Source organism: Chelonia mydas, chromosome 3, assembly GCF_015237465.2.
Source record: "Chelonia mydas isolate rCheMyd1 chromosome 3, rCheMyd1.pri.v2, whole genome shotgun sequence".
Taxonomy (NCBI): domain Eukaryota; kingdom Metazoa; phylum Chordata; order Testudines; family Cheloniidae; genus Chelonia; species Chelonia mydas.
The window spans coordinates 132,614,916-132,627,057 of NC_057851.1; the positions used below are offsets into that span (position 1 = coordinate 132,614,916).

Consider the following 12,142-nt stretch of genomic DNA (forward strand, 5'->3'; position numbering starts at 1 on the left):
TTCATGCTTCGGCCGCCATTCCAGAGGATATGCTTCCATGCTGATGATGCTCATTAAAAAAATAATGCATCAATTAAATTTGTGACTGTACTCCTTGGGGGGAGAAGTGTATGTCCCCTGCTCTGTTTTACCCACATTCTACATATATTTCATGTTATAGCAGTCTCGGATGATGTCCCAGCACGTTTGTTTTAAGAACACTTTCACAGCAGATTTGACAAAATGCAACAAAGGTACCGATGTGAGATTTCTAAAAATAGCTACAGCACTCGACCCCAGGTTTAAGAATCAAAATCTCATTTACTTATTTACAGGCTCTATAGCTGACCCAAAAAACCAAAACAAAACCAGGATGCTTCCCCCCCAAAAAACATTTCACTAAAAAATCAGTCCATTTTTCCATTAAAAAAACCCAGCAAATCTTGAAAATGTCAAAACAATATCTCTTTCCATCCTTTTAAAATAAGATAGTGGCCAAGATTTACAAAATGAGGAGCCTAACATGAGGGTCCTAAATCAATATTTAGGCACTTAAATGAAGTGTCTGATTTTTTTTTCCAGAAGTGCGTAGCAGTTCACAGTAGCTCTCATAAAGGTCCATAAGAACTGTGGGGTACTCAGTACTCCTGAAAATAAGGCCACTTATAATACAATCGGTTTTTAAATCCATAGTTCTAACTTCAGGCTCTTATTTTTGGAAGATTTGGCCCATGTTTATCAGATAGTCTGAGTAAAGCTATACAAAAACAAAGCATGTGTCTCGATCTTCACCCTCTCTTCCCCCCGGGAGTTACTGAGGAACTGCCCCCTGAAGAAGTCAAACATCCATTCTACCTCTGACAGGCTCTTCCAAAAAGAACAAGCAAACCCAGATCCATGTGTGTGTAGTTAATTGCCTAGGTGGCTAGGCAGCAGTAAATCAAATAAGGAACACCTGGGCTTAATAAAGGATTCTGAGGGCTCAGTCAGGAGGTTCTAGAAGGCAAGAAGCTCCTGGGTAGGGCTCCTCAAGGAGCTGGCTGGGAAAAGAGGAAACCTAGGAAAGGTGCTCTGGAGAGAGGCACTTCTGAAAGGAAAGAGCTAGGATTGCCAATCCCCTAGGGAGAACTGGTCTCACCAGAAGGACTTTATCAGACTCTGATACATGGTTTAGAGTGCAGAGAAGCTATATGCTATTCTGGAGGAGAGCTGTAGGATTTTGATCTCTTCAGGAGCCTGGAGTCTTGAGGAGAAGCCTTCTTCTGGAGGATGGTAAGAGGAGGAGATAAATGGACTTATGTGGGATAAACAGACTAAATTCACCCCTCAGGAAGGATACTGGTCTGCTTTGGGTTAAATTAATTTGACTTTCTGAAATGGTAGTGTTCGCTACATAAAAGCCTCAATGAACTCTCTGGTAGACTATTAGGGGACACAGAGGCAGGGATATGCCCTCCATAACAAAGTCATGACAAAAGAAGGAAAACATATTAAACTAAATATGAGTTGCAGGCAACCTAGCTAACTTCTTGTTTGTCTGTATTTATTTCCTTTATAACTGTAGTAATTCAAAATATATCCTCTCTGAGTTCTACCAGTTATTGGAGTTCTGGGTTAAGGAAATAATTTCCTATTCCTATCTCTCCATTTTCTGTTTGCATTGAAAATTGGCCTAATAAATAAGCTTATTCAACACTCAGATTTATCCTGGGAATAGAAATAATAAGAGAATAAATCATTTCCCCTGATCGCTATTTTCAGTCTTAGTTTCCAGTCCACAGTTCAGAAATACAATATGACATCTCTTTAGATTTCACATTTTATTTTAAGTTCTGATTAAGGTTTCTTCAAAGGGATTTGACTAAAACACATTAAAATGTGAACTATAATTTCCATGTACAAATCACGTTCTTATTTCTGCTCGAATTCGATTTCATGAGTCTCTCTAGCAATCAAGTTGTTAGAGCAAAAATGGCACCCTGTAAAATTGACTTATTTAAGCACTTATTGCTGGAATGCTGCTTTATTGTCTGAATTCTCCTCAGCCTGGTAGTAACTGTGAAAGTAATTAATGCTGGAGAGATGTTCAATAGCTAATGTGAAAAGCTGTGCTTGAAGCGGTGCTGGACTTGTCTGTACACATGAATGGAGGGGTTCACAGAATAGGGGCAGCCAGTGTAAGGATGGATGGTGATTACCAGTACTGCCAATGCAAGTCCCCAGATGCAATCGAAAGTCCCACCTGCAGCTGTAGTCTAAAAGGGTGTAATACAGAGTTCTGCTGAACACTGACTGATATGTGTAGTCCTGTGATAAGTCAGGTGGAATTCAGCACTTTTTGGAGAGAGCCCTTCCCTTTTCTGTGCTGCCAGCCCCATATTTCCATAGGACAGTGTGTTGCAATGGTAAGACCACAGAGTTTTTTTACCTTTTGGTAAGTGATTTCCACCACCTGCCCTTTCTGCATGTTTTTATGGGATGGAGAAATTTAGAGATGATTCTCCATGTTCAGTGTTGGCATAAGTTGACTAGATATTGGAGCTGCATGTGCATAAAGAGAAGGGAATAGGTTGTCAGAGAACATGCATAAGTACAGTTGTATGTGGTGATATTAAGTTAGCTAGGTGCTACAGTAATGTTGTGGCACATTTGCAGTTGACTAGATATTAGTGTAGTAGTGTCTGTTCAGCTGGTCTCATAATGAAAATATCTCGACGACACCTATAGCTCCTCTCCCATTTACACTCCATTGTGCCTTTCTGCCTTGCCCTAGTGCTTGTGCCTTGCTCTGCCTTTCTTATGATAGCAAGAATATGATTTCCAGATGTCTGTATTCAGCATAGTTTGCTTCTAAAGCTGTGTCTGTTTCATGCAATTCTTTTTCCCTGACAAGTTGTTAGTCCTTGTCACTTTGACTTCAATTAAAGAAATGTTTCATGTGTAAAGCAAATGTGTGGTGGTAGAATAATAAAATGCCAAGGTGCCCAGAAAGTGCTCTGCTGACCGGTCTTGCTGCACATCAGCAACAACAGGGCACCTGTATTCTAGTGGAGAAGGACAGCACCTATGAAGACATAGGTTCTCTTCCTGACTCCATTACTGACTCCCTGTGTGATATTGGGCAAGAGAATTAACTTCTGTTGTGTATCAGTTTGCCTCACGGTAAATGGAGATAATGTAGGATGTGCTGGAGAGCTGTGGAGGAAAAGCACTATATACATAATATTGCTTTACAGAATGTTATACCAGTTCCATGGATATGTCTGATTAGATTATTTCAGACCACCTAATGTGAAATAGCAATACAAGGCAGGTGTGGATGATTACAGCTTGAATCAGAGCTAAGCTTCCAGAAAGCTGTATTTATTTATAGCCAAACTGGGACTTTTACAGAAACGGCTAAAGTTATGCTGTGGGGAGGTTCAGGTCATGGCAGAGCAAATTCCAGACTGCCATTGGAGTGGCAGAGTATACTATGGTAAAGAGAGTACAGTCCATAACTCTAGTAAACCCTACATATCTCTGATTTACCGGAAAGCACAATCAAAGTCATGCTTCCATTGTGGAGAGTGTTGAATATAGTCAAGCAGAGGAGCCAAATTCTCAAACTTCAGTGGTATGACACCACTCCATGCTGGGAGAGAGTTTGATCCAGGTTGCCTTTCAAAAGGCTTGCAGTGTTGTGAGAGTGGAAATGCTGTTTGTCCAGCACCTTAACACAATGGGGCCCTTGTCCATGACTAGGGCCCCTAATGTTCTGTGGTAATACAAATAACTAATAAATGCAAGCTAGCTCACTAACAAATAGTGTGGACATAACCACACTAGATCAGGTACACGATGTCCTGGACGTTACTGCCTTTTGTAGATAATTACAGTTCACCTCACTCTGTTCGTAAACTACTTTGCTATTGTTGACATTTCCACCTTCAGGAAGAGAGGCAAAAACTATTCAGGCTAGATAAACATCTTCTGGAAGAATTGACACCACTGAATCATTATTTGCAGTCTTTTCAGTTTTTACAGTACTTAACACTATAGTTGGTGACTTGTGTGAAGAAAACAGTTCCTGTTGTTTGTTGGCTTAATATACAAGTGAGGCACACACAGTTGGGCTAAGCTGTTTAAAAGGGATTTGGGTGTCAAAGTTCCAGAGGCTCCTTTGAAAATGCCTGCCTCACTGTATACATGCAGATTTCTACGTAGGAAGAACTGTCTTCCATATTTTTGACATGGACCGTTTTACTGCTTTAAGCCAGGTATTGTATATCACTTTGCAACAGACACTGACAGATCTTTTTTTTTTCTTCTATAACAGGAGCTGTGCCCAAAATTACAAAAATAAGAAAATAAAGCAGCCAGAACAACATGACTCCTTAGACTAGGTGTCGCTAGTTGTCATTATGCAAACTGTGTGTGTGTGTGTGTGTGTGTGTGTGTGTGTGTGTGTGTGAACTCCCCACTCCCCCAGGTGTGCAGCTGTGAGTTTAAATGAAGCAATTTTGATTGACAACATCCCTTACCACAGAGCAAAGCAGTGGCACTGAATGCGTTCATTGTTGAGACTTGCAGACTACATAGTACAAGGTACTATGTTTCTTTTTTCCCCCAAAGTCAACGGTTGTGTGGTTGTGGTGTTTGTTTTGTTAAACCTTAAGGAGTAGCATCCCTAACGAGTACTGCTTTCACGAGTATAATGCCATTTACCTTGAAAGACTTATCTGAGGTCTGTTGTTGTTTGGGGCCCTTTATAACAAAAATGGAAAACTTGAGAGTTGTGCTTGACTGAATATAGATTCTCTGCTTCATAAGGCCAGTGTAACTCTAATGAAGTCACTGGAATTGTCAACATAAAACCGCTGTAAGAGTGGAGAACAGTGCATTGAATCTTACCAAATGCCACTTAATTTTCATGTGGGGTCGATAGCTACAGGAGCAAAGGGGAGGTGTCATGATCTCAAAGCACATGGACCGCATTGTAGAGGTCTTTCTGGCATCCAAACCTGTAGGTATGGCTATTTTCCTTTTTTTTTTTTTTTTTTTTTTTTTTTTTTGCTGGGACTTCATGCTATGCCAAGTATATTTCAAGCTGTGTAACTTCTGCATGAGTCCCATGGCAGTTCTAGGGGAACTTGAGTTATTTCTGGATAAATACTGTTTAATACCATTTAGGATCAGTTAAAGATTTTATTGCTGAAATCACATTTCTTTGCTTGTTCCTGCTTTACTTGCAATCATAAATGCACATACTTCCGACTGATCTTTACATCAAAGACACTGAGATCAACTGAAAATATTTTATTATAGGAAATGAATCCCTTGCCTGAATCTGGAACTGGTTAAAATGGCACATCAACTTTCAGGTATATAGCTATTTTACAGGACTGATCTCAAACCTCTGGCTTATGAAAGACTCTGGGATGACATAAAGGTCCATCTACTTGCTGTCCTTTCCACATGAGGTGAGAAAACATTGCTGCAGGCTGCTGTCACTTAACCTCTTACAAAAAACTTACCTACCTGGAAGATTATGTTGGAAAGACCTTCTGCACTACAGAAAGTGTGAGATTTCCTTACCAGACTGTGATCAAAATATATAAACACATGAATGTTTGTCATCCTCTTGTATCTGTGGTGTTAGTTCTATGTGCTATGTTCTCATGTGTGGTGGAGGTGCTCTTTGCACAACAAAATAATATGAAGAAACCACCTGGGTACAGTTGGCTCACAAATAACCATGTTTCCTAAATACACGCATGCTCAAGGCATATAACGTAAGCACTGCTTCTCTAACTGGTTTAATAGAACACCAGAAACACAGAAAACCATGAGAACCACTAGCAGGCTCTCACCCTATTTAAGGGGATGCGACCCTATCCTTATTGTTATGAACTGGGTTAAACTTCCTTATGGCTTGAGTTAAAACTGTGAAATGGATAGGTGTGAATGTGTACTTGTATGAAGATATTGGAAAGAAACCCTTTAATGGACCCCACCTAAAACAAGGCTTAATAGTGTGCCGGAAGGTTCCACTAGGTATTGTTCTGACCCGGGGGGGGGGGCGTGTGTATGAAAAGACAAGCGGGTGGGGGGGCCGCAGACAGGAGACTGAGGCCTGGCCTACAGTACACAGTTAGGTCAATGTAAGCTGCCTTGTTTCAACCTGGCTGTGGAAGTGTCTTTGCTCAGATCTGGCTCCTGCCAATGCAAGCACCTCTCTATGCTGATTTTTTGGGAACACTACCTCCCCAAGCAGCATAGTCTTGGTTGATGTAATTAGGTTGAGTGCGTCAGTGTAGACACTGTATTGGTTAAGTTGACTGTTATGGGATGGCTCCTGCAGGCCACTAATGCCCCACACTGACAATAAAATTGATATAAGAGCTCCCAGTGAGGCTGTGCACTGCCAGTGCAAAGAGTCATGTGTGCAAGCACCGTTATTAAATCACTTGTGTATGATGACTTAAATTAGGCCGACAAAATGTTGTAGTGTAGACATGGCCTGAGAGACTCGGAGAGCAAGGAAGTCGCACAGCATCCTGTAAGCATGATGCGGCATAGAAAACGCTTTTTGGGACTGGTGCTGGCTCAAGAGGCTTGGGGCTATAAGCAAAGATAATATTACCAGTTCCTCCTGAGTTCAGAGAAGAAGGACCTTTGTACAGGCTTTGTAAATAAGCAAGATTATGTTCCTGTTGTTGTATTGAAGGAAATATCAGATTCTATTATCCACTTCACCCAACTGGAGCATACCTAGAGCCCTTAACTTTGACTAGCTGCTTGTGTCAAAAAGGAGCAACAATAGACACAGGTTCTTCATCTTTGACTCTAAACCTACAGTAGTTCCTATTAGGTGTTAACCTACATTCATTCACCTTGCAAAGGAAGCTGAGAGCTGTCTGAACAAAACAAGATTTAGAGATGACTACTGGTGTTTAGTTACGGACTCGAAAGCGAGCATGATATAAAATCTCATTACTTGCTTCAAACCTAATAAAACAGCTGTAACAAGAATTGCTCACTTGAACTCGATTTTGCTGGAGAAAAAATTGCAATTGTTCAGTAGGACCTTTGGAAACCATACCAGCCAAATTACATTATTCTAATACCATAATTAATCATTTCATCAAATAATCAAAGATAGACTTTATTTCTCAGATTAATTCCACAATAATTAAGTTCTTAAGAACAACTTTCAGTTATGACATCTGGAAAAAAAAATTTAGCATTGAAAATGGACTTTAGAGATTTTGAATTCTGCAACTGAAAACCAAAGGAGAAAAATATAATGAGAACACATTTTTTCCATTTGTTAAACCAATAGGGCAATAGAACATTTTTAACTGAGTTATGAAAAGCTGTTTAACTTGTGACACTGGCCCCAATCCTGTCAAGACTCATACATGTGAGTCATTCTGTGGAGTTCATTGGGATGACACGTGTAAGTATGCACAGAAGTCTACGAACACATATGCATGTTTTAACTTAATGCACCGCAGGTAAACGTCTTAAATCATAAGGATACACTCAGCTGTATGTTCACATGTCTCTGTGGGACTGGTCTGTTTTTGTAGGCTTAGGGCTTTAAAAGAAAATCTCTGGAAAGCGTGCCAGATATTGTGCAGAATAATCTAGCATGCTGTAAACCAGGCTTTTCCTATAGAATTACTGCATGGAAGGAGAGCATGCAGATTATGTTAAATGTCAGTCACAATATTTTCTTTTAAAAGTGCAAAGAAAGGAAGTCAGTGCAGTGTGTAAAGTTAAGTATGTGCCTAACCATTTGTTGAATGGGGATCTATGTTCGGGGATCTACTCAGACGGTGGTACAGGCTTTTCTACGTATGCGCTCTCATGAGAGACATGGAATGCTATATATCCTGCTGAGGTTTATCTGAAACAGAGGATGTATGCTCCTGATTCTCTTCTGGGCTGGACTAGGGCATTTCTTTAGATGAATAAATGTTCTTCAGCAAAATGATGCCAAATTACCATAGAACTAGAACAGAAATATAACATGTATGGGCCTGAAGTTATGTGACCAAGTCACGTGAATAATGTTTCTTTCCCAATTCAGTGTCTAAAAAATAAAACTTAGATATTTTTTTCCCGATGAAACAAATGTCTACATTTAGTTCAACCTGAAAATAAATGCTTAGTTTCTGAGATTTAACATTTTCAATATTTTTTTAAAATAAAATTAAGTAACTTTCCAAAAATGAAGTCAAAATACCTAAACGAAACTTCTTGATACTTCTAAATTTTTATTTAACTAAAAACAATTCACTAATTTTGAGTTGATTTCAGTGAATTGTTTCAGTCAACCTGAACCTTCCCTTTACCTAATCAAGATTTGCACAAAAGAACTCTCCCAGCTCTAGAAGTGCATGCAAACACATTAACTGTTTGCTTCACTATGACTGTATTTTCCTGTATTGTCAAATGCTTCAGTAAGACACCCTTGGTTCATTTGCACCTACCTATTTGTATGACAACTGTAAACAATCTGACAGTTAAGGGTTTTTTTTTAATTTCTGCTAATAAAACCTATTACATAGGTGGGGAAACATATAGTGATTCGAGGTACCTTGGCAATGTACCAGATGGTGCTAGAGCATTCTTGTATGTGTGATATATAATGAGAGAAATTTTGTTCGTTTTTCTGGAAAACTTTAAGCTCACAGGTGCAGGGACTGTCTTAGTATGTGTGTGCAGTGCCTAATCTAATCAGGTCCCAATCCTAGTTGAGGTCTTACCTCAACCACAGTATTGTCATAATAAAGGTTTCCTAGACTAAAAAAACTCTCTAGCTGTTCTCTCAATTACAGTGTACAAAGTGTAACTTTGTGTTTCTGTCAGTCAAGTCTCCTTTCTATAATAATAATAATGGGGAAGAGGGGGAGAGATGCCTGCTTCCTGTGGTCTGTCAGAAGTGTTTTTAAAAGGAAAAAAATGTTGTTGCTAAAACACAATCCAGATTGGTGGAGCTGTTCTAATACTGGCTATTCTGATTAAACTTAATGTAGCTCTGGGTGCACAAAATATGTATTGTTCAATTTTGCTGATGGCAAGAAATTTTTCATGGAAAAACTGGCAGCCTTCCACGAAGCAGAGGATAAAGCAAGCAATCTAGTGGAGCAGAAGATTATAAAAAGCTCCTGTTTTTGCTAACTTTTGGATTTAACTTCAGTATTTCTCTCTCTCCTTAGCTTTCCTGCTTTAACTCTAACCGTGGCTTAGTAAGAACTGCAAAAATACTTGTTTGGTTTTTAAAATTTAAAAACTTAATATGAAACACAAAGTTGCTAAGTAGATCTCTAGATTCTTGAGTCAAACTGCCAGATTTAAAGTGCTCAGTACCCATTGTTGAGGCCTGACTTTACCTATTGTCAAAATGGGAGCAAATACTACTTAATCACCAAGTTTTTCAAAAAGGCTCAGCATATGCTGAGATGTTTCGAAAACTGATCCACTTATTTAGGCACCTAAATGTAGACGAGCTCCTCTGAAACTTTATTCCCTGGTGACTATCTAAATGCCTACATAGGCAAAAGCAACATTGACCTTTTTTTTTTTTTTTTTTTTTTAAACACACACACACACACCACCATGGAGACCAAACATAGTGTCCTGTATGGTGCCCAACTTACTTTCTGAGAGGTCCCCAAATAGCTCGTACCTCGAACAGATCTGATCAAGTGAAGTGAGAGAGGTTATGACCTTATTTTAAAAAAGAAGAACCTAACACTCAAATTCACTGGGTGAAATCCTGTCCCCATCTTGGACAATGGAAGTTCTACCAGTACATACTTTATAGACTGAATATACAGATTGTGGATTTTGTTTGATTTACATGTGAATCTCTTGCATGCCATTTTTAATGCCCATTCTAAGTCCTAGATGGGTGAGGTGGTTGGGATGGATTAAAATTAGTCCATCTAAACTTCAGCTGATTATTTTAGGTTTATAAAGAAAAACGTTAATCAACTTGCTTTTACTTCATGGGAACTGGGAATGATCAGAAACCTTGTTGGTGGTCTTTGGGAGTTCAGCCCTAAGAACCCATGTCAGGTCATTCTCTGGAATTTTCTCTTTGAACTGACATCAGGACCTGAGTGTAGTAAGTGTCATTCCATTGTTTTAACAGTTTAGTTAGTTGGTCCTGGTTCAAGTGTTGGTATATTTGAGTGTGCGATAGCTTTCTAGCTAATCTGTCACTGGTGCTAACAGTTGTAGCAGCAATAGTTTCTCAGAGTTTATCTACACCTGTATTTTAAATGTTTGTAACTGAAGCACCTTCTAGCAATAGAAAACTAATACACCAGTAAAAGTAAGAACAGAATGGGGGATGGGGATCTCAGGGTTCTGTTGGTCAGGCAAAAATACTAGTAAAAACTTACAGCTGTTTGTTTCTCTAGTCCTGCCAACTGACTGAAATGATCTAGAGAGACAAACTAGAAAAATACAGCTTAGATTAACCTACTGTAAGGTTGAGTGCACGGTTGGCTTTCATTTTCCAACCATACTGTGAGTAGATTGTGAACCATTGCTAACAAGCTGGAAGGACATATCAAGTGGGATCCCACAGGGATCTGTCCTGGGTCCAATTCTATTCAATTTCAGTGATTTGGATAATGGCAGAGTACTTCCACAGTTAGTTTGTTTACACTACCAAACTGGGAGGGGTTCCAATGCTTTAGAGGACCAGTTTGTCAAGATCATTTTGAATCTAATCTTGAGAAATGGTCTGAAATGGGATGAAATTCAATAGGGACAAATGCAAAGTACTACACTAAGGAAGGAATACTCAAATGCACAAATACAAAATTGGAAAACTGCCTAGGAAGGAGTACTGGAGAAAATAACCTGGGGGTTATAGTGGATCACAAACTATATAAGAATCAGCAATAGAATACTGTTGCCAACCCCACTCCCCCATCACTCTGGGACTTATTGGCAAGAATGTCATAAGCAAGACGTGAGAAGTAATTCTTCCACTCTACTCAACATTGAAAAGACCTCAACTGGAGTATTGTCCAATTCTGGAAACCTCTGGACACAGTCCATAAGAGCACAAAAATTATTAAAGGTCTAGAAAACATGACCTCTGAGGGAAGATTGGGTGGTTGCGGGGAGGGCAGGGAAGTGGGTTTGTTTCTTCTGGAGAAGAGAAGACTGAAGGGGAGACATAAGTCTTCAAGTATGTAAAAAGTTGTCTCGGACTATGATAAATTGTCCTTGGTGGCTAAAGAGAACACTATAAGTAATAGGCTTAAATTGCAACAAGGGAGATTTAAGTTACACATTTAGGGGAAAACTTCCAGTGCTTAAGTACCCTGACAATTAGGAACATTGCCTAGGGAAGCTGTGGAATCTGTCACTACAGGTTTTTGAGAAGAGATTAAACAAACACCTGTCAGAGAAGGTCTAGATAATAGTCCCCCTGCACTGAGGCACGAATGAGTTAAATAACCTATCAAGGTTCCTTCCAGCCCTGCATTTCTGATTCCTAGGCTTTCAGTTTAATAGTGCATTACTACTCCTGTGGAACTGGCTGTTCTCTATTGTAAATTGTTGAATGGAACAGTGCAAAAATAACTGAGATGGAAAAATAGGTACCTCTATATTGAATCACAAATGGTCTCATTCAATGTCTCTTTACTAGTTGAGAACCACTTACCAGTATTTTCTATTATAGAAACAAACTATAGAAATGGGAAAGATCTAAAAGATTTCTTCTCTTTTCTTGCCAATACAGGATTACTTGCATCATCCACTATTATACATTTTACTAGAGCTTTCAATGGTCTTACTTTAAGTGTTCTAAGATGAGAGCCTTCCACCACCTCATCCTCTTTTCTCCCTGTACCCTGCAGAAAAACTGCACATTTTAACAGCACTAGGGTAAAGGACACTTTCGCAGACATGTGGTGATCATGTTCCCTCTCACAACTCCACCCCATCCCTCCTCCATGTGTGGTGTTGACATCTTAAATATTTGTCCCTTCTGAGCTATTAATAAATATTTAGCTTTTAATCCTTTTTAATCCTTCCCCATGAATCAATCCCTCTGATCATTGCAGTGTTCTCTGAACTTCCATTTTGCTTGCATCTTTCTGGTAACAAGTGACACATTCTAGGTGAGGCAGCAGCAAAGCTAGAC

At 39.4% G+C, this 12,142-nt stretch overlaps 1 long non-coding RNA gene across 1 annotated transcript in view; it reads left to right on the forward strand.

Moving 5' to 3' along the window:
• The first annotated feature begins 968 nt into the window (after positions 1-968).
• LOC122465129 overlaps positions 969-12,142 on the forward strand; it is a 109,003-nt gene continuing 97,829 nt past the window's right edge. Inside the window, exon 1 of the long non-coding RNA XR_006289713.1 lies at positions 969-1,251. This is a non-coding gene — a long non-coding RNA (uncharacterized LOC122465129). The remainder of the gene's footprint in view (positions 1,252-12,142) is intronic.